At 45.2% G+C, this 25,330-nt stretch overlaps 1 protein-coding gene and 1 long non-coding RNA gene across 14 annotated transcripts in view; both read left to right on the top strand.

The window, feature by feature from the left end:
* The window catches only part of KALRN (kalirin RhoGEF kinase), a 534,490-nt gene that overhangs the window by 434,064 nt on the left and 75,096 nt on the right, over positions 1 to 25,330 (top strand). The gene's annotated exons all lie outside the window — the stretch shown is intronic.
* LOC128144262 (uncharacterized) lies at positions 18,251 to 21,079 on the top strand. Its single transcript, XR_008236021.1, has 2 exons — positions 18,251 to 18,349; positions 18,794 to 21,079. It is a non-coding gene; the product is annotated as an uncharacterized LOC128144262 (long non-coding RNA).

Here is a 25,330-nt window from a genome sequence, read left to right on the forward strand (position 1 = left end):
AGTGCATTAGACCTTTTGCTCAAATGAAACAAAACTAAAAACTGCAGGAGTAGGCTGTGGAAAGGGAGGCAGGAAATCCCAAGGAGGATGGAGACAGGGTGGTGCAGGGGCAGAGGGCTGGCCGGGGACATGGAGACTTTGCTTCCAGCACGATTGTATGAGCTTCAGGGCACAATTGCATCACAGGTACGGTGCGACGGGCACAGTGCCAGGCTGCAGCTGGTGGACCAGAGCTGACTGATGCCTGGAAGCCACCAGACTGTGTCAGCACAGCGCCGAGCCTGCGCTAGCACGCTTTGCCTGCCTGTGGGGCAGGTTATCTCAAGCAACACACTGAGACCGCTTCCAGATTGGAGCTGGCTCTTGTCCCATCATCTCCAAACAGGTGCAGAGTGAGTCTGGGGCTGGCTGGCTCCAGCCAGGTATTCGTGGCCTTTATTTCCTTATAAATCTTTCCCCCTTGGCCTCAGTTTTCTTCCTGCACATACCAAAGCTGTATCAGGGAGCCTCAGTATTAATGGGATCTCCAGAAGTGCTGCTAGAAATAATAAAAATAACCACCCAATCCACAATTTTGGCCAGAGTTCAGCAAATAGGTTCTGTGTCTAATCAGTTCTCCCTCTATTAGGAAAACAGGAAACTGTTTAAACTGAATGAACAGATGCTGGGAACAAAGAAAGAGGGGTAGGTTTAAAGTTTAAAGGGGAAAATGCAGTAGTCACTGGAAGAGCCTGCTGATGCCATGAGATGCTGGAAGGATTAGCATGATAAATGGCTTCTGACTATTCAGATTCGTGTCCTTCTCTACTTCCAGTAGCTTTAGGCATGGGTTGAACTCGGAATCCCTTGGTCCAGGCTTCCAAAATTTCTGGCCTTTCTCTATAACCCAGGATGAAGGCTGGCACATTTTACACCAAATGGTGTCCCCTGTCTGTTTCAAGTATGTAAACATACACAGTTGCAGAAGAGCAGGTTAATAGCTGAATTTTGCTTGCATTTACCAAGACACATAATTCTTTGCTTTTACAAGCACTGTAATTTCAAGAACAGAAAGTATCTATACTCAAAACATAACACTTCTAATAATAGAATTTGCCATCTATGTTAGAAACATGCAGAGTTTTGACAAGTATTAAAACATAGTTACATCTGCTTAGTGGGAAATGGCAAATTACTGTGTTTGGTCCTATTATAAGTTATGGTGGACTATAAATGTAAATCATGTGGCTCACAGAAGCTACCTATCATCCTTGAAATGAAAGAGGAAAGAAAGTAATATGTCAAGCAACACCTGAACAGATGAAGGCTTGAAAGATTTGGTGGGATCACCAGCACATTTTGTAGAGCATCAATGCAAGTCCTCACCAAACAAAAAAATAAGCCTTTTTAAGCTGCCTCACTGAAAGCCACTGGAAATAAAAAACCAAAATTCACAACTGAACATGTGCTCTGTCTCTTCCTCACTTTTTTACAGTATTTCTTTGAAAATAGGTAATGAATCAACATAACATCTTGCAAAAGGAAAAACATGGTGCAAATATAAAAGAACAAACCTGAAAGAGACCATTTCCTCCCTTTCATAATGAAATATCTTTACAGATTTCTCTTGTTGTTGATCAGTACAAGCGCAGAGACTTTAAGGACTGGTCTCCCAGCCTTCCATCTGACTGCTGGCTGTGTTCCTTTGGAGGATACACATTTGATTTTTTCATGACTTGACTACAGCTCAGAGCCCAAATATAGTCCCGCCTGTCCTTCCTTTCCAATAATCTGACAGTGTTTGCAATTATCCTCTGTAAAAAGGCAAACAGGTTTCTGGGATTCACCTTTTGCAAGTGATTTACAGATGACCGAGTAAAAGGAACTCATCTGCAGTCTCTGTTACTATACTCAAGAATTCGTGGGATGGCTTTTTTCTGACTAGCATTCCTAGGAAGGAAAAAGAAAGACCTGTGACAGTAGGAATGAAGCTCTGTTTGAACTATCCCACATGGCTAATTACAGGAAAGCTGTGACTTTTATTCCCGTCTCTTTTACCCTAGAATTGAGCTCTAAGGTATTAAGCTATAAATTTCAAATTAAGAGAGAAATCTGCATGGATAGAAAGCAATTTAATGACCTAGCCAATATTCATTAAGCACATGGCAACAAGCATATTCCTGGTGTCAGCCTGTTAGCTTTGACTGAGTGATTCCAAATTTGAATTTGGCCCATGAAACATATAGATGAAATCTTGATCTTATGACCCCACACCCAGCATTTTTCTTGTAACATCAAAGTCACAGTGTAATTCAGAGAGTAACAAAGGCTAGTTCTTGCAGTAATTTTAAGCAACCTCTATCAACAAAGGAAAAAGTGTTAACAAAAAAAAAAATAGGGTTTTATGGCACTTGTTTTGGACCGATGATATGCAAAGGGATCGTGTTCAGGGCCCCAAACCAGATCCTGCCCACAGGATACTTGTGTCTGGTACATATCTCTGGAGGAGATGAGGAATATATTTTTTTAGGATGCTATGCAAACATCTTGCTGCGCAGGCAGAAGGCCACTTAACAGCAGGGCTTTGGTGGCAGTGGTGGGTCCTTGTAACAGCAAACTGAGAAATAGTTGGGTCTCTTCCAACTGAAGAGGGAGCATAGGTCTTGCAAGGTGTATGTTAGCAGGGTGAGCATCTCGCCTGCACTTCCCAGCTGGGTCACATTGGCCCTGGTGCATCAGCTGGGAAAGCACCAGACTTTGGGCAGGAGAGACAGGAGTTTCAGTGCTGCTCAAGTGACAGCTTGTCCGTTTAGGGGGTTACCTGCCCGGTCCTACAGCCAGAGAGAGCCTGTGGCTGGTAGGTGCGATGGCAGGCTGGGCTGTGAAAGAAGGAAGCAGAATCAGGATTTAATGATGCTGGTGAGAAGAAGAGTGGTATCAATGAAAAAGAGGTCATGCTGAGACCTGCGGTTTTTTGACCACTCCTTATGGGAAAGAGCAGATAATTTAATGGATTAGTGTACGAAGCTGGTGAGGCTAATCCGACTCTTGTTGGGGTTGAAAGTCTCTTTCTTCCAGTTCCTGATCTCAGAAGAGTGATCTGTGTAGGGAAAAGCATGATTGTTTCTTACCACGTCTCTTGTTTTTAAGAACATCTTGGATTTTAGTGGGGGAAAAGAGTCTAGGCTGCTTTTATTGTGTCCCTGTTCCTGTTTAGTATTAAACTGCGATCTGCATTGGCTCACACACTTTCTCTGTTGTGTTTTAAACAATCTCTGTTGTGAAACTTATTTGATGGTAATGATTCCTGATGTCCTGGGGGAGCTGTGTGAGGACGATTCAGAAGTTTTAGTGCACTGCATTAAACCTTCAGTTGTCCTTGTAGAGGCTGAGAAATTGGTTTTGGTTTTGAAAGTCTTCATTAAGAGCAGTCGATTAAAATGTTTGTAAGGCTCTGAACTGAAGGAAACATTTCATTAGGTAACGCAGTTGATTTAACTGGCACATAAACAGGTCATGGGGTTTCTGTTAAGCAAACAATGTTCAGGCTCCCATTGTCAATATAAATACACAGTATTTAAATAAAAAAACAAATGCTTATCTCTGTTCCTAATACCATTCCAACGAGGGTCTTCAGAGTCAAAATTTTGTAGCATAGACTGTCTTTCAAGAGAGGTCACTTGGACCCCTCCTGCCGGCATTTAGTGCCTCATGGCATCCTTGTTACAAGTTCAGGACATGGCTTACGTAGAAAAATCACATCAGGAAAGCTTTTGCTGCATTTTCACTCCTTTTCAATTATGATAGAGCAGCTGGAAACAAGTCGGCTAACCAGCGTGGTGTGACATGGCAGCTCTCTGTGGGCTGGCACCAAGGGCTGCCAGGGCCCAGCTCGGGCCTACCGCTCTACCTCAGTATACAAGCGTGGCTCCATGCAGTCGTGAAAGGAATGGGAACAGAAAGATGACAGAACTCAAAACCACTTTGCTATTTCAATCAGGTCACCCTTTCCCTTGTTTTTTTCTCCACTGTGTCTCCCTCCTCTCTCTCATCAAACAGTGGCTGTTTGTCTTCACTTTCACGGCCCTTCACAGCTTCTCCCCACCACATCACTCCTTTCTACCTCAGTGAGCAATGTCTGCCCCAGTGCTGGAGGGCTGGTGATGCCTCGCTCCCCTACCTACTACTGTCTTTTGATCCTAGACCTCTGTGCTTTCTCCTACTTCGTAGTCACCCCGTGGAAGACTCAGGTACCCATAAAGTGTCTGTCCTTGGTGTTGTTCATGCTTACACCTTCTCCTGGACTCCGTTATCTCCCAAATAATAAAAAATGAACAAATATTTAGCAACAGTTGGCAATATGGGTGATGAGATCTGATTTTCATTGTTTCTAAGAGGTAGGCCAAGTCAAGCCTGAGAGGATGAGCCATACCTGTGTAGGGGTATTCATATCACTATGACTGTAGCTCTACCAGGGATTTTACCTGTTGGGTACATCAGTACATCAGGAAGACAAATTATACTAACAAATCCTTGCATAGTCAAGCCCTAGAGGCAGCAGCAGTCCAAGCACCACCTCAGTAACTAGATAAGCTAGGCACAGCCTGACCAAGCATGGCAAATACTTGTCCTCCATGGTAAGTCTCAGAGCTACAAGTCACGGATGCAGATTGTATGCGGGCTGTTGGAGCCATGTTCTGATGGCTTGTGAATACCCATATGTCTCTGACGTGGTATTTTTATTTCATTATTTTGCCTTATTTTCAGAATGGCATCACTGCTTTGTTATCTAGTCAAAGCAAAAGGCCTCCAGTGCTCTACCTGGAACTTTGTTTTTGTGGAGAAGTACAATTTTGATGAATGCTTTGATAAAGCAGGAGAGGCTATTTTGGGGGAAGTTGCTTTGCTTTTGTACAGTGGATTTTTATTATTTTAAACACAGGAGTCTTTGTTTAAAAGAGAGAAGGCCTGCAAATTTTCTTGTTTACTTTGCCTTTGCTTCCCCTTCTGACAGGGGGTAAAACTTTATCCACCTAGTCCCCTGTCAGCTTAACCCCAAATTTCACTGTACAGTGTCCGTGCTGGTTTTTTCACTGAAAAAAACCCCAGTGTGTGTGTGTGAATTTAAAATGCTGTGGCCAACTGAGCTCATCAAGAATGCCAAAGGGTTCAGCACCTAGTCTGGCAGGGAAAGTGGGGGGAAACTCAGCAGTGGTACACATAGTGCCGTAATCCACACATGCTGTGACAACAAATGGTCTGATCAGGATTAGACCATTGATGCTGTAATGTTTGGACACGTCACCATTTGTTGGGCCTGATTCTCCAATGTGGGACCAACCTACCTGCTTTTTCTGCTGCTTCTTCCATCCTTGTCATAGGTCACCCTTGCTGCCTGTGTACCAGGTGCAACTTGGGGAGTACAGCAAATAGGGAGAGCACATGATAAAACTGGGCAGAATTCAGTAGCTGATATTGCATAAAGGTCAGGGCACCTGAGCTAAAGGTTTGTTCTGGCATTACAGTTTCTGACAGCTTTATTATTGTGCAATTCATGCTCAGTCTTCTAATGCGTAGCTTACAGCACCTTTGGGACCTTTGCTTAATTTGGCCGGCAGGCTTTCAGAGAATACGGTTTCCTGGTAGTGGATATCATATTGATCACCTGTATCTCATCATTAACATACTGGCACCGTCATCCCAGGCTGTGACTGAGTATGGGATAGAATTGCTGCTTATCAAGATAATAAATCATTCTGATTTTAGCATCACATTAGTCGAGGCCAGCTAAAAGAAAGAGGAAAACTGGCAGAGAAACCCTAATAGTGGTCAAATGGGAAAGCGTCAGCAAAAATGTAGTGCAAGATGTTTCCAAACTGTGTGGATCTGTGAGAGGACAGAAACATTCACATTTCAGAAGGGTTAAATGCTAGTCTCTGTGGAAGGAAGTGACAACCGTGGTGTATTGCTGCTGCGCAGACTCCTGTCAACGCTGCACAGAGTGGTGCTCATGAGATGTCTATTTCCAAAATGAAAAATCTTCTCTCTCAAGATAAAGGGTCAGTTGTTTCCTGTAGATATGCTTGTAGGTTTTTGTTGGAGAGGCAGTTTTTGAAAGAGGGTGCGGCTACTCATTGCAGCGCTTCTGTTTTGTGGAGAGATGGTGGTTTGGCAGGTCCAGGGTTGGGTGGTGGAGCTCAGTGTACAGCTGGCCAGGCAGACTGAGTCTCCTTGTCGAGGACTGGAGATGTAGGGAGTGAGGGGAAGGGGGAGAAGGATTGCAGCTCTAAAGAGGCTTTCTCTTACCACCTCTCTGGACCTGTTTCCTCTCTTCACTTGCCTTATTTCTGTCTGTCTGAGGTATTGAGAGCAACACTCAGGCGGACGTGGCTAAGCATTTGAAGATGAGGCAGAGACAGAAGTGACTCGGCAAGACATAGCCATGCATTCTCCCAACTCTTTGATGTTTCTCTAAGACTCTCATGTCCTGCTGAAGTTTGTTTGTAAAGTCATTGTTAGAAGGCATTTTCATGCTTCCCCACAGGAAAAAAAAAAAATATAATGCAGAGTCCCTCTCTGCATTAGGCTCAGGACTGCATTTCCTCCCATAGATTCTCTGGAAGACCAGGGTCATAAATTCTCCATGCCCTCCTGGCTCTCCTGCCTGCCTTCCCAGCCTTCTTTCTTAGGGCCAGCCCATGCTTTCCGGGGCCAGGTTAAGCCAACTCAGATATTCAGGAGTCTGTGCAACAGGATGGGGTTGTGGTCCTCAGCGCAGGTGTTGAGAAGCCCCAGAGCACCCCTTTGCCTATTCTGCAGAGAAGCAAGAACCTCCTTCCTTGGCTGCAGCTCACTCACAGACAAAGGAGAGGTCCCAGCCGGTCCCTGCTGCCAGGACCTAGCTGCATATGGGTGGCCACAGCCATCTCCTGGCCCCATGAGCCATCTGAGAGGGAACAGTCTGAGAGGACTTCAACTATGCATACTTGGACAAACAAGACTGCACTGGTCCTATTTTCCCAACTTGTCTTCAGAGACATGCTGGAAAAGGAGTCTTTAATTTTTATTGCTCACATATTGATGTCCCAACTGTTGGGACATTGCAAAGGCCAAAGACAGTTCTACTGAGTAAATACTATACTTTTAATTCATTAAGTGAGATAGTTTCCTGGAGTAATGGGACTGTGCAGCATCCCATATGGTCTGAGGAAGACCAGAGGCATCTTCCATACAAAGGACCCTAAGCCAGGGAAGGTCTGTCCTGCCCAGTCCCCAGCTTTCCCAGTGATCCCAGCACATGTCCTTTCACAAAATGGCTGAGCTCAGCCTTCCCTTGTGTTAGCAGGGTCAGAGCAGAGAGAGCGGCCTTTGAAGGGACTCCACAAAAAGTGCTGTTTGAGTCTGAGCAATGGCTGTTGTACTGGGAAAGGACTCAGGCTCCTGCTGTGGTACAGAGGTTCAAGAGACCAGGTCAGGTCAGGTATTATCCAAGGCTCTCTGCACAGTTATCCAGGGCAGGCACCTACTGAAAATGGTCTGAATATGATGCCTGTTTCTTTTTATTAATTGCATAGGAGCCTTATAGATGCCTTCTGTTTCTTCTCATCCTTGGAGCTGTGGTACCTTGGTGCGTTGCAGATGCCAGAGCAAGCAGGTGGGGTAGAGAGTTCAGTTTGTAGCATGAGGTTTTATACTAGCTCTGACCTGAAGCCAGCACCATAACATCTCCATGCCTCTGCCCCACTAGTGAAAAACAAGCAGCCCAGAGGAAGGGTATAAAAATAGCTCCTTGAATAAAATCTGTTTCCTCTGTATTTAGTCGTGTGTCTTGAAATACATGTAGCATGTTGGGAAGGGGGGAGTTATTCTGTAGTGCTTGGCCCATCAAGCTAACAGGAAGGTCATCCTGAAAGAGCAACAGGAGCATGTGGATGGCTTGCGTCTTGTGTTTCCATTGAGGCCAGACTAAATTTAGCAGATTCACAGATGGACATCGGACCGTAATCCATCTGGGACTGCGGGGGGAAGAGTGGGATCTGGGTTGTTTGCCTAGGCTTTTTGCTGTGTAACCAGCTTCAATGAGCCACCATTCATTATTATGTTCCTCATGGTTTTCTGCCTCGGTCAATATGCAGTAACTTACTGCCTGATCCTTTTCCCTGAAATGTTTAAAGTTTAAGCATGAAGGAAAACTAAACTGCTGGTTCTGGGTTCATGCCTAACATGCCTACTAACTTAAACTCAAACTGTGGATGTACTTTTTAATAGCATCATCACAAAGGTTGGACCTATAACTGGTACTTGCAAGAATTGCAGTAACACAATTGATGATTTCAGCTTCCCCAAAATGTTGCCTCCTCACTCTTTCAGCTTCCAGACAGTTAATGGGACTAATCCTAAATGCTGTATTTGCACCCTGCAAGGCCTGTACACTGCTGGGCTGGTCCTTCCATTGCTAATCTTAAACAAATATTTTATGAGTATGTTTTGAAGTGAACCAGCTCTGCTAAAAATCCCATTCCCCTGAGCAGTCTGAGTCAGAGAGAGGCAAACTGCAATGCAAAGCACATGTGTATTAAATAATGTATTTCAAGTAATTGAAATTATGTTTCTGTATATCTTCTTCAGCACACTGCACAGATTTGATATACCGATCCTGACACAAGAAGCCTGATTATCCGGTCATTGATGCAATCATTTTGTCAGAGCAGCTATTCCCAGGTTACACATTTTGCAAAAGAGCCTGAACCAATGTCAATTTAGCTTAGTTCAGATTAATCCCAAATTCTAGAAAGTAGAGTTAACGTTATTGTCACTATGATGGTCTAAAAGTCTAGGGCAGGAGGTTATTGACATAAACACCAGTGTATTTTTTTCCATTCATATTAACTGGTCTTATAAAGGATATTATCTCTTCTTACGAAAGTTGCCTTTAACTCCAGAATTGTATTTTTGTTTTCTTTAAGGCAGAGTCCATATTTGACTATATTTTCCTTAAATCTATTTAAATAAGTCTCTCTCAGTTCGGAACAGCTAAAGAACAGTTCCCTTAGTCATTATAAGAGGTTAAACCATTCTTGTCTTTGGTTGTCCTTAGCATTTATTAAAAGGCTCTATTTTACATATGTAAAATCCATACGTATTGTTCATAAATGCATGGAAGAATTATTGATTCTGCAGAATTGTAATGCAGTGAAATAAGTATTTTCATTCTTTCTAGAATTTGCAAAATACATATTACATTTCTGGCAGCATAAGAAAAAATGAGGGATAATCACTTGCATATTGCAGTAAAGGTTGGGATGGCATTTTTTCTGTTTTCTAGACTAGGGAGGAACACTGAAATCTTTAAACTCAAGATACACTTTTTAAAAGTATTCTTAGGTCTTCATAAATTTCGGTTTTACTCCTTCCAGACTGTACCCAGCTCTTAATTTTCTCTGCAGATTTCATGTATCTTTAGAATTTTATGTTAATAGCTGCATTTTGCCAAGGAATGTATACCCAGTTTACTTGGAAATCTATCATGGGAATTGCATTTAGGTATCAGAGAACAGATTCTGGCCTTAAGAGCCAAATGGCATTCTTCAGAAAAGCACTGAAGAATTTATTAACTCCGCAGGACTCTTACTCAGTGAAATAAGTACATTTTTCCTTCCACTGACTGCAAAAGTCGAATTAGGTTTCACGCAGTGTGAAGGAATCAGGGTGCTCTTGCTGCAAAGGAAGGCCATTCTAACCCATGAAAAAGCTTAGTAAAAAAAAGTTTTGTCCATGGATAGCAGGGGAAGGTAGTTCAGGCTTTACACCCCAGTAGTCTTCATGGCCATTGCACATCTGTTCAGACAGATCTGCTGTAGCTGTGCTATGCATACACAGTGCTGCTCCACAGGACAACTGGGAAGCTGGGAGCTATACAAGTTCTGCGATGTTCAATCTGCTACAGCCTTTCCTTATTTCGAAGATGTGTCTTTCTGTATGTGAAGATGCAAAAATGCACATTCCACTCCCCATCAGCTTGCTGATTGCCGTCATAAAACATGCTACAGGACATGCAGGCACAACAGAGATGGGCCTGATCTCAGCAGCACTGGGAGCTGGTGCTTCTCTCTGCTGAGTAAAAGATAGTTGGCCAGATGGAAGTATCCATTTTGTCTCACACGGGGAGGCTGAACCTCTTTGAGCATCAGATATGTGTCCTGTGCCTACCCGAGCAGCCGCAATCTACCATAGTGAGTGGGATCACTGAGACCAGGAGATAGTAAAATAGTACAAGTGATGCAACTGCCGTATACTTTGAGACTTTTGCAGTAAAATCTGAACAATAATGACAGGAGAACCAAGGCAGATCAAGGAACTGATCTGGGCTAAAATGAACTTTTTTTTCCACCCTAGGTTAATTTTAACCTGGATCCGTTTGCGGATCAGATTCACTGTGAGGCTGCACAAACATTTCTGTTGGCACAGGAGAAGTGGCAGGAAGGAGCAGGCACCTGGGAGAGACAGAAAAGGCAACAAAGGGGTTTGGCAGGGCTGTTGGCTCTTGACAACTCAAAGTGCTCATGGAACTATCATATAATGTGGAGCTGTTACATACCAAGAGATGGGCTGAACATAGGAATTAAGAAATACTCCATGACATCATGTACTTGTCCTTCTCACAGAAAGACAGCAGGTTTTTCTGTCTTGTGGTGACTGGAAATGCCAATGTGTAGAAGTCCAGCTTTTGGCAATCTCTGATGGTACCAAGCAGAAAGGGGATTTCTGGAGTATTTGGTGCTAGACTAGCATTCGCTCACTGACGTTCCCAGGAGCAGCATTCCTGTACAGGACATCAGCAGAAATCCTGCCTGCCAGCGAGCTAGCATCCTAAAAATGCCCTTATGCTAGTGCGTGGACACTAAAGAATGAAAGCAGGCAGGGGTGCTCCACACTGATAAAAGCAGAGGGGTTGTTTTCTAGCCAGTCATTCCACCAGCTGATAAAAACAGCCTAAAACCTATTTTTTTTTCTAATTCTCTGCACAGCAGGCTCCCTGTTATGTGTGCCCTTTTTATTTATACCTGCCATAAGTTTCAATAACAGCTTTACAGATTCTTTTATGCTTGTCTTAGATCTGGTATTGTAAATCAGAAAGCTTTGCCATCCTAAACATTGCCTGGTAAGAACTCCTCTGCATTCTTTTTACCCTAGAAAAAAAGGGAAATGGAAAATAAAGTTAATGCAATAATTTGGCCCAAATAAATAAAAGCTTTTACAATATTGACATTGAATTTTATTTAATTCCAGTCCAATTCCTCCAGACTGGCCAAACAGAGAAAATTTTCTCTCTAACTAGCAAGTGGTGTGTGCCAGTTTTTTAATTTTTCTTTTAGCTTGCCTTGAACCATAATTGTGTTGGATACTGGGCGGGGGATAGGTGGTGAACAGAACTTGCAATTTTCTGCAAAACATCTCAGGAAAATAGTCTGAATACTCTTCCCCCAAAAAACCCAAACAAACAAAACAAAACAACAACAAAAAAAACCCCAAATGGGTAACAACTTACTCTAAGAAAGGAGAAATGCCATTTAAAGAGAAAATTAGCTGTGGTTTCTACCATCCAAATAGAACAACCTCGGGCAAGTTGAGACAGGCAGGTCAGGAATACTTTTGTTACACTATTAGGCTGTAGTTGCTAAAACAACAACTCACCTTTGTCATGCACAAGTGGGTGAGGCTCCTGTTTGTCTTGGAAAGCAGACCATGATGGGCTGAGATAGGCTCATGATTTCCCCGCTGAGGCCCAACACAGTAAGACAGGAGCCAAAACATGTCCGAAAGGCAGCGCTTTAATGCTTTGTGTCTTCCATCATTGGGTATTGCAGTAACTCCCAAAGATATGCCTCTGCTCTAATGGAGGTAAGTGCTTCAGGAAATGAGCACAAAACCTGCTTTAAATTTTTATTTCACTCTTTTCTGCTGAAGGGTTGGGGTTTTTATTCTGACCAGTAGCTTGTTCAGGATGTGTCCACCATCCAGCATAGCTCTCCAGCAACTGATCGATACCGTACTAACGTAATGTGGTACGTGGCTCCACTTACTGGACCTCTTATGTTAAACTGGTTTGTGAGGTGAGGCTCTTTGCTGCAGCCTCATCAGAGCGTAACTTATCTGGTGGTACTGCTGGTGGGTCAGACAAGTCCCCTCTGCTCACACAAGACCTTGCTGAAGCAGTAGAGCCAGTCCAGGGGCAGATGAACCTGTGCTGAGGTCTTGGAGGAAGGCAGCGAGGCAGGACTGTACGCCAGCTTCTAACTGTTTTCATAAGCAGCTCACTGCGAGCAAATGGTTACTACTTAGGAAAGAAGCCATATATATAGTGGAATTGGTCCTGTGCCCAGGAAACCAGAGAAACCAGAGGACAATGTAGGAATCTGTTCTGAGGTATCTGAGAGGCAAAGTTAGGCTGGAGATTGAAGGGGCACATGTGTTCTGCAGGTCTGTTCTGCTCCCAAGAGTGGGTGAAACTCTCCTAGATTATACCTATGTGAATATTTTGGGGCAACTCTAAGTTCCCTTGAAACAGACTGAATCACATGAAAGCAAGTGTATACAACTTATTCTGCAGTCTGCTTTACAGCCATCCACCTCGTGCTGTTTATTTGATGATCTTTTTAAGATACTTTGGGGGATAAGTCTCCAAGCAACTTCTCTTTTTTTCGTAGGCTCTTCCTTCCTTATAGGATGCAGAGAGAGAAAAAAGATGGGATGTAAATCAGGAAAGAAAGTTATGCTAGTGTCGGTAGGGGACTTCTGATGTTTGGGAGAGGTGGGTTGTGCCGTACATAAAGGTGAGGTCCATCTCAGCAGAGCAGACAGGTCTGGCTGTGGCCTTTAAGGCTTTACAGTAGAGTTGGTGGGCCAGGATGCTGTTTGGCCATAGCAACTCTTCTAAGTTGCCATAAACCCATCCCATGCTGACACGTACAGCAGAGGGATCAGGAATGATATATTCTAACATTTGCTGAACATATGCCTACACTGCAGTTCAGCGTGGAGTTTGTGCTGGACTGTCTATATTTCTTCTTAATTTGTTTGTTTTAGCTAGTTGAGAATGTTCTTTTTTTACCCACCACTGTGCTGAACTGAGGAGCCAAAAACCTCTCCTTGGAGTTGTGCTCCCTTGCGCCAGGAGGGAATATGAGTCTATTTATTTATTTATTTTTAATTTATTTGATCTGTTTTAATACCCAATAAAGTTGTTGTTTTTTCCAACTGGCATGACAAGGCTCTGACTATTTTTAAAGAATGTGGTTCATTTGATTTAATCTAATGAATGTTTAGTGCTGTTGAAAATAGCTGGAGCCGGAGCCAAGAATAATGTACTGAAATGTGCTGGTTGAGCAAGGACTGCTTCACTCTGCCAATCTGCTTTCCCTCCAATTGTTCAGATTTACCTGGTTTTGCGAATAGCATTTGCAGGCAAGACATATGGATCGATGTGCTTTTTAATACTAAATCTAAAGACCAATAATGTCAGAGCCGTATTTTGCCACAGTCATTTCGAGACGCATCAAACAATAACAACTCTTCTTGCTGTTCAGTGTAGGATGTCTACCCTCTCTTTAAAGGGAATGTGAAATGCTAATACCCTTTTATTGCACACAGGAAAACTGAGGCATGAAATGGTCATTTTTTCCCCTAAAGTCACCCAGAAAGCAAGGGGAAGAATCAGTAGTGAAACTAGTCAGCTAGCATCTACTGGGGTCCTTAAGCTGCTGTGTAACTCTTGATTTCTCCATGAGCTGAAACTAGACTATAGTCAGAAAACAAATTCTGCTAAGTCCTTGCTCCTGGTGTTTCTCACTGACTGGTTCTCGGCAAATCCATATTTACTGTCCTGCCTGCAATATCTGAATTGCTCTGCGGAGGTACCTAACGCTCCCTATTAACAAAGCTTAAATTTCATGCATGTCCGTGCGCTACCTGAATACGTCTCTGCAAGTCATGTCACAGGTTTAAATGCTGTATTTAAAACTGTACAAATCCATCCTCCTTTTGCCATCTATGAGTTATTTCTGTGAGATAGCTCTCTCCCTATTCCTTCATAAGAAATCAGTAGCTAATACTTAAGCTTCATTGGATTAAAAAAATAAATCAGCCATAATACATCTTACTCTGTGATAGTGGTGCCGTAGGGATGGATTTCCTGCAGAGATCACTTTACACCCTAAAGCACAATGTAGGATTGACTTGCATGAGTAATGAACAGATGCTCTTGACGGCTATTACATTATTCATCTCTCTATATATGTGATGGGGGGAAGGAAACAGCACCTGTTACTATGGGAGAAATGCTGTCGCTGCTGTTCTGCATTACAGACCTCCAGGGCAATCTGGGCCAGGCATATTTCATTGCATTTGTGTTGACCCAAATGAAGGCACGCCAGTTTACATCCACTAGTTATTTTGCCCTGTGTTTCCCTCAGATAGGTCCTTCGGTTTATAACCTAAGAAAATGAAATAGCTGTTGCAGGTATGAGGGAGCACTGGAGACAGTGTAAAAATTTAAAAAGTCCATCTTTCACCCCAAATTTTGCACAAGAGGACTGGGTATTAGAGCTTATTTCCCCTCTACAGCAAAAACAATTTCTACAGACTCTCTCAGATTTCATATGAAAGCAACTCATATACCTGGGGACTTTCTAAAGGTGTATTTAAGAGCAGACAGAACTCATTTCCTCATCATCCTGACATTAGACTGAGATTACTTCCCTTCCATCATCTGCGTTGCACAGGGCAGCACACTTGGCCCGTGGTGCAGGCACACTGCTAATAGCTTCAGATGCAGCAAGTCGGGACCCTAAAATTTTCTTGGCCACGCCACTGCAGATAACAGCGGTTGTGTTGGAGCGTGGTGCCAGGAGATGTTTCCTCGAAGAATTCCTGTGACTCAGGCATAGGTTAGAGCAAGGGCAAAAATGTTTTCTTTGCCAGGGGACATACAGGTTATTCATGGACCACAGAGTCACACATTAATGCACCCTGTCCAAAAATAACATGAAAAATATAATGTGAACATAGGAAGTGAGGTTAAGGACCCTTCCTAGTCACAGGCAAGTGCCTCCCCACCCCTCACCTAGGGCAAGCGGACTGTGCTGATTTTTCTGCCCCATGTGATCTCTGCAACACTTCTACTTCCCAAAGGCTGACTCCCTACTTGAAGCTAAAGGCTCAGTGCAGTTGACCACATAGTTCCCACCGATGCTGATGAGAGAAGTCTTCCTCATCTGGGGCTGAAGCTGAGCTAGACTGTGCCTACAGCATGTCTCATCTTCTGTTTTATAGGAGCTAATTGATATGATGTGATTATTATGTCTTTCAGTCATATTTCATTTTGTGAAATATTTATTGCATGTATAATTCATCAGTGAATATACATAGATATACATATTTTTAAGGAGTAACTTTTTAGATGTAACCTTCACACTATTGCTAGAACTGTAGATGGGGGGGGGGGGGGGGGGTGGAGGCAGGGAGAGCCTGCTTCCCCCCTGAATAAAGACTTCAGTTCTGTTTTAATTAAGCAAACAGTTTTTCAGAGCTGAGATCGCACCTTAATTATGTTTTCAAGCTTGGCTGCGATTGCAAGAGCTACAAACTTGTTTCAAAACCCTCCTGAGAGTCTCAGACCTCACTGCCTCGGCGCCGTTTCCTTGGAACTTCACCCCCGAGCACAGTTTTCTTGCCGTGCCTTTGGCGTATCCCGCACCGCAGTTCTCAGCCGCTCTCTCTCGGCCCGGCGGCTCAGACAGACCCTCCTCGAGTGCGATCCGCCGCCCTCGCCCTGCGCTGCGGGCAGCGCGGCCGGCTTCTCCCGCCGCCATGTCGGGGGTTGCCGCTAGATGTCCCCGCCAGCCCCTCCAACCGCCCCGCGCCGGGGGTCCCGCACCGCCCTCCCCGCAGCCCGGGCTGCTGCCGCCGAGATGGGTCCTCGCAGCCGCCGGCTCTTCCGAGAGTCGCGGGAATTCAGGGGTGAAATGCTACTTTTAGGATGTTTCCCAGTTTCTTCAATGAGGAGTCTTAAACGTTACGATGACTTTTAAAACCTACCAAGAGGAGGGTTCTGGCGTACTAGGCACTATGTAGGGACTGGTCCTGCCTCAGAGCTCGTATCGCCCAGCCAGGCAGATGCCACACAAACTGCAAGATGCCAGTGAAGAGCATGTTCATCTTACCCCTTTTTTCTGTTTGCACGAAGCAGGCTGAGTTTAGGCGGGAGGCGGCCAACCCATAGGGCAGAGGGTGGATGTGGTATGAGAGGGTGGATTAGAAAAGAGAGAGATGCGGTACGAAGGAGCAAGCAGAGGAGAAGTGAAGAGCTGCCTTCTCAAAAGAGCCCTGCTACAAGATTCCTGAATCACTCAGAGGCCCTAAGCTGGTGCCTTCTTACTGCCTGGCACTTCAGGTAGCCGAAACAGCCACCTGAAGAGCTGCTGCCTGGGGTGCCGTGGCAGGGACAAATGCTTTGTAGGGAAGGGGAGAGGAGCAGAAGGGTGGGAGTGTCCTCGCTGGTTCCCCTTTTCCTTCTCTGGCTGCAGCTGCGGTTTCTGCTTTCCAGTGAGACGTACTATCTCCCTGCTACAGGCACAAGAGCCCTGAGTGCAGCCCCGAGACATTCCTTTGCATCTCCCAGATAGGCAAAGACCCAAGTCAAAGAAAGACACAACACACAACAAAGTGGAAACAGAGTCAAGGTTCCCTTCATTCTTACATATTGCAAAGCACCTTGGTGCTCAAGGGCATTGGCAGGAAAATTTTGCGCTGCCAGGCTTGTTATAAGGTTGCCAGTCCTTCCAGTGAGGCTGTAGTGGAAGAACAGTTGCTACAGCGGCGCAGCCAGAGTGAAGCAGGAAGGTTTCATATTTGCCGCTGTGGTGGAGGGAGTCTCCCAGTGAGGGTCTCTGGCACTCTGCTGGCACCAGGTACTGGGGTCCTCTGCCAGGATGGCTCTAGGGTCCGCGGGATCCCACCTGGCAGCTACATGAAATCACCCAGCACAGGCCTCCCCCTGGGCCAACAGCACCCACTACGTAGGTACAACCCCGCGTGGGTTTGTGAACGCTGTGCTGAAGCCACAGCCCTCACCTCCTGTCCAGAAACGGCCCTTGGCCCCACAGGAGTGTCGCTTACTCCAAAGCCATTACGCAGCATACCAAAAGCCTTAGTCCAGATGACCGGTCTGTGGCATTGGTACAGCCATGCCTGCTCAGGCGGAAGTCCTGGCACACAGAGGCACATCTCCCCTCTGCTGTTCCCTCTCAATACGTATCTATGCCTGGGAGAAGCAGCTTGTTGGGTTTGTTCAGCTTTCGATGCGAGAGTACAAAACTATGATGCTGCCGCTCTGGAATCCTGCCTGACCTCTCCTACCAGCCGCCTCCAGCAAGGTTCGGGAGGTTTTTGGCACCTCCAGTTTTCCATGCTTTAGGTGGGAAATCCTAACATAACAGGCTTGCACCTTCCAAAGCAAGCTGTGCTTCTGGATCTCGGGCATCTTGGTCCGGGTGTCAGAAGGGTGAGCATTTACCCTACAGTGCTTCAGGCAGGTCTCCTACCGCAGAAAGCAGACAGGCAGAGCGGTTGGGATCACAACAGGCTGGTTAGCGTTTTCAACTAGTTGTAAAAGGTTTTAGCTGTCAGATGCTTAAGCTAAGGAATGGCATTGGGAAAAAAAGAAGTTGTGAACTTTAAAAAACCCCACAGCAATACAAGCTTAGCCTCTTAAAGACTTCGGAGGAACCCCCCTCCGCAACATATCAGAGCTTTAGCAAACTTCCTCCCAGGCAGTTTGGGATGCCGCCCCCGCGGCCGCCGCCGCCTGCCCGAGCAGCATTTTTCCCCCTGAAAACTCGTTTTCCTTCCAGACAGAGGCGGGAGCCCCGTCTCGCCGCTGGCCCCCTTCCCTCCCCGGCCGGCCGCGGCTGCGGCTGCGGCTGCGGGCGGTGCGCGGCCGCGCAGGGCGCTCCGCCCGCCGCCGCCCCGTTGCATAAGGCGGCGCAGTGGCCGCGGGCCGCGCTCCGCCCCGCTCCGCGCCGCTCCGCCCCCGGAGGTGCGCGCCGGGCACGGCGGGGACAGCGGCTGGTGGGCGCCGCGGCCGCGGGCGGCTCGGCCGCTTATCGCAGCTGTTTTGAAATATTTTTTTGGCTTTAGGGTCTTTTTTTTTTTGTTCTTTTTAATTGTGATTTGTTGTTTTTCCCAAGCGGGCCGGTGGCTCCTTGCCATGAGCAGCCCGAAGGCAGCATGAAAGCGGGCAGGCGCGGCTATCCCGCCCGCTCCTGTGTAGGATGGCTTTTGGCGAAGTGCTGCTGCTGCTGCTCCTGCAAAGGTCGGTGGGGTCTGGGGGTGCGGGGAGCGGTCCCCCGGGGAGCCGGGGCAGGCGCCGGGGGGCCGGGAGCGCAGCGGTGCCCTCGGCAGGGCAGCATCCCCCCGCCGCCTGCCCGCTCTGCCCCGGGGACAAGCGGAGGGAAGGGGCAGGGGAAGGCGGAGAGCAGCCGGGCTCGGCGCCCCGCAGCCGGCTTGGCAGAGCGGGTGCGGCCGGGACCCCCCCCCCCAGCCCCGGCTCCCGGCGCGGCGGGAGCCCCTCGGCAGGGAGCTGCGGGGCCGCTGCCCGGAGGGGCGGGGGAATCGGCCACGGGCATCGGGAGGGAGAGGGCTAAAGTTGACAGGATACATTTTAGCTTTGCTGGTAGGAAACACCCTGGGACTGTAGGTCAATAGGGCGGGGAGAAATATTTGCTTAAATGAGATTTTTTTTTTTTCCCCTTTCTAGTCTTTCTTGGGCTTGGATAGGAGCAAAATGCTTTGAAAACATCTGTTTCTCACAGTTCAGAAATCTCTGAATGGTGATGTGGGAAGGTCTGGTGAAGCTGGCTGAGCTGAAACGTTAAGAGAGATGTGGGAAAGCCACGGCAGCTAGAGCGCCTTGTAAAAATAAAATAAAAATCTGGGGTTTACAAGGAACAGTGCAGCTCAGATGCATTGACTGAAGATTTCCCAGCCTGCAGTCTTTATGCTGTGATATGGCTCTTGAACTCGTTCTGGATAATGTGAGGTTTTTTAAGATCTGTGTGTGGTATTTCAGTGTTTCCTGTTCACTGAATGGCCAAGCAAAAATGTCCCAAACAAAACTTGCCTTTTCTTTTGTTTTGGGTCCTTTTTTTAAAACAAAAGCTTTTAAATGCAGTTTTTTGGTAATTGTGCAACCCACTCATACATCCCCAGATAAAGATGACTTTGAGGATTGGTGGGCTTACTAATTTCTTGAGGCACACATTTGCAGTGCAGGAGCCCTGTTTACCCAGTTATTGAACTAGAGTCACGCTTCTGTGGTGACAGCAGCAAACTAGTTGGCGATGAAGTTTGCCATGATTTCATAAGACATTGATCTTTTTCAGCCTCGGGAGAACACACTACTTCATGCCAAAGAAGTGACTCGAGGTCAATGCACAAAACCCCGCTGTTTTGCAGCCTTTAAGAAGGAACATGTAACCCGGTTGTAGGGGTAGGGCTGCTAACAGAAAGGTTGTGGTTCTAAATTACTGTGAAAGCCAAGACTCTCGGACAGCCTGTGCTTTAATGTGTTGGCCCATGCAGCAGGTTGGAGCAGTATTCAAGCTCTCTGACAGGGCTCTGGTCTTTAAAATGTTGATTCTAACAGATCTAAATCTCCCTGCTGCCTGTCCTGCCTGCAAACGTCTCTAGAAGGGGGAAGGGGAAACAGCTGGCTCTTCTCTCTCCTTTTGAAACGTTAACTGTGTTTGCACTTCTAGTTTACCGGGTTAGTAACAAAAGGTGTTTGTGATACCGATTGCTTTACTTCTTTCTTGTCTTTGGTAGTGAACTTTGGGCAAAAAGTTGTAAAAGGCTATCTGTTATGCTGTATTTATTAAAGAAAACCAGAGGTAGTCAGATGGTGGACATAGTCCCTGGATATAAGCAAGTACCAAACCTGACATTTGATGAGGGATTTGGGTGCCCCAGACTACAGCATCAGTGTGCTGTCATTGGTAGCTTCTGCCATTAAGCTTGGAGATTCTTTAATGCGGCAACCAGACCTTTGAAGCTCTGACTTCATGTATTCTGCATTGTCAGTGATGATCTTTGCTTCTGGGGGGACACTGTTCATCACAGCGCTTCTTGCTGATCTTAGACTTGCAGTACAAATAGGTGACTGCATTTAAGATGGATGTGAAGCACCTTGGAGCCGTTCTCACTGCTGCCCCATAAATGACCTTCCCTTTGCCTTTGGAAATGGCAGCTCTGCTTTTTCCTGGTGACAGAAGGCTGATGTATCTTGATCTTTTGCAACAACTGAGTAGGTTTTGTTGCACCAATAAGAACTGTGCAGTGAGAGACATTGAGAAGACGAGCATGCAGTCTGTGCTCAAACAGAGGTTGTGTCAGTACAAGCTGTGTCAATGCTTTTTGTGCCGTCTAGCTTGGAAGTGATGTGGACACTTGAACTCCTAAATAGCAACAATAATGCAGAGCTGAAAAAAAACAAACCCCAGGTCCCCAATGTATCACGAAATAGGTAAATTTCGTGTAACTGGGCATTTCTCTGAAGGATTTTGACAGATAACTCATACTACTCTTTTGCAGCAATCTTATCCTGTCTTTTGCAGCAATAGAGACCTTGATACTGCTTTCTTGCTTGTTTCTCTTGGTGAGTTTCTGATCTTGTCAGCTTTGCCCATGTACAAAGCTACTGGGATCCATCCAGAGAAACCAACTGACACTTAGTACCATTTGCAGTTTTGCTCCAACTCTGATAGTCCCCTGCATGGACTAAATAAGGACTACTTGTCTGTTCTGAAATACGGAAAAATATGAATCCTAATATAGGAGTGCCTCAGAGCAAGAGTCTGTCACTTGCTTTCAGCCATAAAAAGGGGTAGTTAAGAGCAGTAGACTTGCACAGCCTTCAGGCTAATGGCCTTGATCAGCCAAGAGTGGGCAAGCAAGGCTTTTTGCTGTATCTCCTAAATGCACAAATGCAAAGTGACCTAGTGTAATGGGATACTTCTTAGTACTGCAAAACTGGCCCCGAAAGCAGACTGATAAGAGGGTTCAAATTCTGATGGTCTTCTGATAACTAGAAAGTCATTGAACTCTCCTTAGAAATCAGTCCAGGATTTGCAATTGAGTATAGCTTGTTTTCTTTTAACGTGGAGTCCATCGCCTCAGATTAGAGGCCCCTTTGAAAGGGTCATGATGAGGGAAAGCGAAGAAATTTGAGGGAATCCTGCTTTGTGAAATGCCTTTTCTAAAGCAAATGGTCAGCTGCATGCCTTGACTGTGACAAGCTCAAAACTTTGTTGCCTTTAAACACAGAGCAAAGTCCAGCAGGTGAGTGCCATTACTCCGCACTACCTTCAGTGGAGAGCTCTGAAGCTCAGCAGTAGGTGCTGGGAGCTTGGGTCAGGTGGAAACTGAACTCCAGGCTCTGATGCATGGGAGGCTGTAAGGAATAGTCAGTGACTCAGATTCAACCTCGAAGCTAAATTCTGTGTGCTGTATTCTCCCCAGGGCCTTATTTAGAGGACATTCCTTTGCAGTAGTTCAGCTCAGTCAGTTCTAGCCCAGCCTGGGGCACGCTGGGTACTCATTGCCCTAAGGGGCACCAGGAGGGTGGGAAGCACTAACAAGGTGTAGGAAATGCTTTTCTTCGAGCACAAGGAGAGAGATGTTCTGAGCTGCTGGACTCGAGAAGCTAGCTACGAGTGCTTTAAGTACAGCCCAAAGAAAAGGGTCTGTGGTAAAAAGTAATCTATTGTCAGCATAACTTTATAGTGCAACACTTTACACCCTGTTCTAGGTAATATTATGTGGCTGCAGAGTGGCTTCAGGTGAGAATATAAAACACTTTTTACTTCAGGGTAGCCAGAAACAGGGAAGATGGATTTAAAGGGATGTACCATATCAGCTTCAATAAAGAACATGTCCCTCTGCCTCTTAGAAGAGTTGCTCTTCTGAGCAGGCTGCTGGTCATATCCAAACTTTTCATTTCAGAACAAAAGAAACTTAATCTGAATGTCAAACCTTTAATCTCAGTGTGTTAAAAATGAAAGATTGAGTGGGTTTGTGTCTGTGCTAAGCTCCTGTTAAAACTGTTATTTAAGTTTCCTGTGCCTCCAGCTTCTCCTCTCTCCTGTCTCCTGCAGTTTTGCTCTTCCTTCTGCATTTTTTTTGTTTTACTGCCCTCTTTTTCTTTCTTTCCTTCTTTTTCCTTTTCTTGCTATCCTTCCCTGAGTCTTTGATTTGTTACTGACTCAGTCTGATGAAACTCTTTGCTGTAAGATTAACAAAGTAAGTTCCTCTTGACGGAGTGATGGTGACTGAAGTGCAGTGAAGGGAGTTCAGCCAGCCACCTTGTACATCTTTGCTAGCTGGTCAGAAACAGAGCCTTAACTGGAAGTTAGGCAAACCGGCATTATTACAAGGGCTGTCAACAGCATGTTAGTAAAAGTTATTTCTTCATTAGGTAAAAAGTGATATCTGATGGTGCTTTTTATAGAAGGTGCTGACACCGTGTTACAGCAAGCTGCAGAGCTTTGCTAAGGAAACTGGTACCTTTGTGCTGAGTGGTAGCAGCACAGTGATCTGCAGTAATATATTCAAGCCCGTAACATTTCCTAATTTGAACATATTTTATTTAGTGTTTCAGACTGAGCCATGGTTACACTGTGTAAAGCGTAATGGAATGCATGGCCAAAGCAGTTCCGTCAAAATTGAGGCAGAGGAGAAAACAATAGTAAAATTAAGGGTGTCAACCAAAGCTTGCTTAGTTTCCTGGTCCTTCCTGAATGAGAAATATGAGGAAACTGTTACCTTCCCCAAATATACTCCTTGGGTGAAGTCCATCTGTTGCTCATTAGCTGCATCTCAGTAAAGTCAAGAGGATCAAGTGTACTGGTCTTCTGTGGGCAGTCTCTCTCTCATGCCAGAGCTGTGCTTGGCTCTTTCTCCCAGCAGGTTCACAAGCAAGCAAACTGCTGTGGTGAGGTTTGGGAGAGGTGTTGTTATTTTCTTCCAGTTCTATTAAGAGAAAACTGCTAAGCCTGTGACAGGAACATCTCTTCCAAGTCCTGTGTTTTCCCATCTGCAGGCTGAATCAGGAGTCAGAGTAGGTCATAGCAGATAGTTATTGGAAGGGACAAAAGAGTTGATGAAAACACTGCTCAGTTGAGCAAGCAGGATTAACAGGACAAGGTGAATACTGTTAGCAAAAAAAATCGCTGGTTTTGTTAGTGTGGAAACGTGCTTTCCCACACCTGCTTTACACCCTCCTGACAGATAGTCCTGCGTTAAGCATGTCCGAAAAGCATGCCTGACAGTCCCCATGCCAGTCTTTTTGGGTAAACAAAGACTCAGTCGTCTGAACCTGTTAGTACTTGTGTGCGTGGGCATGTCCACCCTTGAACATGGCAATGAGACGTAGGAGGATTTCAGCAGGAGAAGTCGTGAGGCTGGTAAGCAACCTCTGAAGGTGGACAGTTGAAGGAGAAGCATGGCCACTCCTCTGTTGGCAGGTTGGGGGCAACAGGGAGCTCTTTTTAGGATTATTTAGTTTTAAGTGTTGTTAAATCTTACGTGTTTGCAGGAGGGGTTTTTGAGGGTAGAAACCTTGTTCACGGATACAACAAGTTAGGTTTTCAGTGGGTCTGCGTTACTGCAAAATATAGTGTCCAAGAGCACAGGAGGTTTGAGGTCTTTCAAAGTGCTGGTTGCTGCACGTGACTCTCTGCTCACCGCTTTCCTTTTCCGCCAGCTACTTTCTGTAAATCTGATGTTTATCTTTCACTGCCAGTGTTCGGGACGCTTTAGCAACTTTCTCTCAGTTCCCAAGATCCAAGTAATACTAGCGTTATTTTTTTCTTTTTTGAAAATTTTACACACTGCTGGACAACTCCAACTCTCTCGACGCAAGCTAGCCCTTCATCCTCCGGCTTTGTGTCTCACTTTTGCACCTGATCTTGCAGCCTTATCTTTTGAGATGGCGTTATACACAGGATGTGACAAAAGTTGTACAGAAAATAAACTTTCAGATCTTAATTCATATGTATAAAATGGATAGCAAGAGCGTCTATAATGATCAGCTTTCAGTTACTAGTCTGCAGGTGATTGCGTGATGAGGATCCTTATCATTCGGATTGGTACATTGTTTTCAACTTTCATCTATTCATCCAGCTTTAAGGAAACACGGGGCTTGCTTTTATGCAGGCCAAGCTCCTAAACTTCCCATTCACTCCAAGAAGCATATAAGAATTCACAAGGCTTTATTCATCTTGTCAAAAGCCTAAAGAAGGGAGAGTTTATTCTAAGGGAAAGAGAACAGATAATTGTGAAAAATACAGCTTGGGTAACTCCCTGTTCACTGCAAAGAACATGGGGTAGCTAAACATGCTGCTTTCCTATAAAATAAATGCCAGATAGATGTATTGTTTAGGAATTCAGTGCACGGATGCTGAAATAAAATCCATCCATTTTGAAGTGAAACAAAAAGGGCAGTTATTTCACATGACCCCAGAAGGATTTGGGGTTGTTTCCAAACCATTATGTTTCAGCATACACCTTGTTAAAACTTGTGTATGTATTTGGAAAACTAATCTGTCATTTTTTTAAAGTTAAAAAAACCCAAACCTCAAAATGTTTCAGTCTAAAACCAGCATCAAGGTACTTCTCAAGCACACCAGAACACTGTTACATTTCAGTGTAGTTCTTGTCTGTTAACAGGCTCTATGAAAACATTTTTGTCTCTGGCAAAAGTTGCAATTTCTTTTAAAAAGAGAAGAATCGGTTGAGCAGTTAGTGATTACAGCAGGTATCTACAGATGTGGTTTTCAATTCAGTAAGGAAATCCAGGTCTCTGCCAGTTTAGCCACTGCATATCAGTTGCTATTGCAGAACAGTTCAATTGTTAATATTGCATCATGCAATTCAATGTTATGTAAAGATACTTTTTAAAACAACTACAGAAGCACATCTGGCTGTTTTCTTAAAAAAGATCTGTAGATCTTAAGTCGGACTTCAGCACGTGTAAAGAATTATTAGGAAATACCTAATGAGATCAGCTCAAAAACATCTCCCTTGGCTAATATTCTTTGTCATTAGAAAACACAAACCAAAAATTAACCTGTTTGCTTTTAGTTCATAATGTTTGATGTGGCTGATTATGCTGAAACACCAGACATTACTTGGATTAAAGGTAGTTAGTGCATCCAGTTGGGTCTCCTGTTGAGTTTGACATGCCTCTCAATCTGTCAGTCTCTGTCCTGGACCAGCCCTGCAGTCCTCTCCCCGGCAA

Source organism: Harpia harpyja, chromosome 7 (assembly GCF_026419915.1).
Source record: "Harpia harpyja isolate bHarHar1 chromosome 7, bHarHar1 primary haplotype, whole genome shotgun sequence".
Classification (NCBI taxonomy): domain Eukaryota; kingdom Metazoa; phylum Chordata; class Aves; order Accipitriformes; family Accipitridae; genus Harpia; species Harpia harpyja.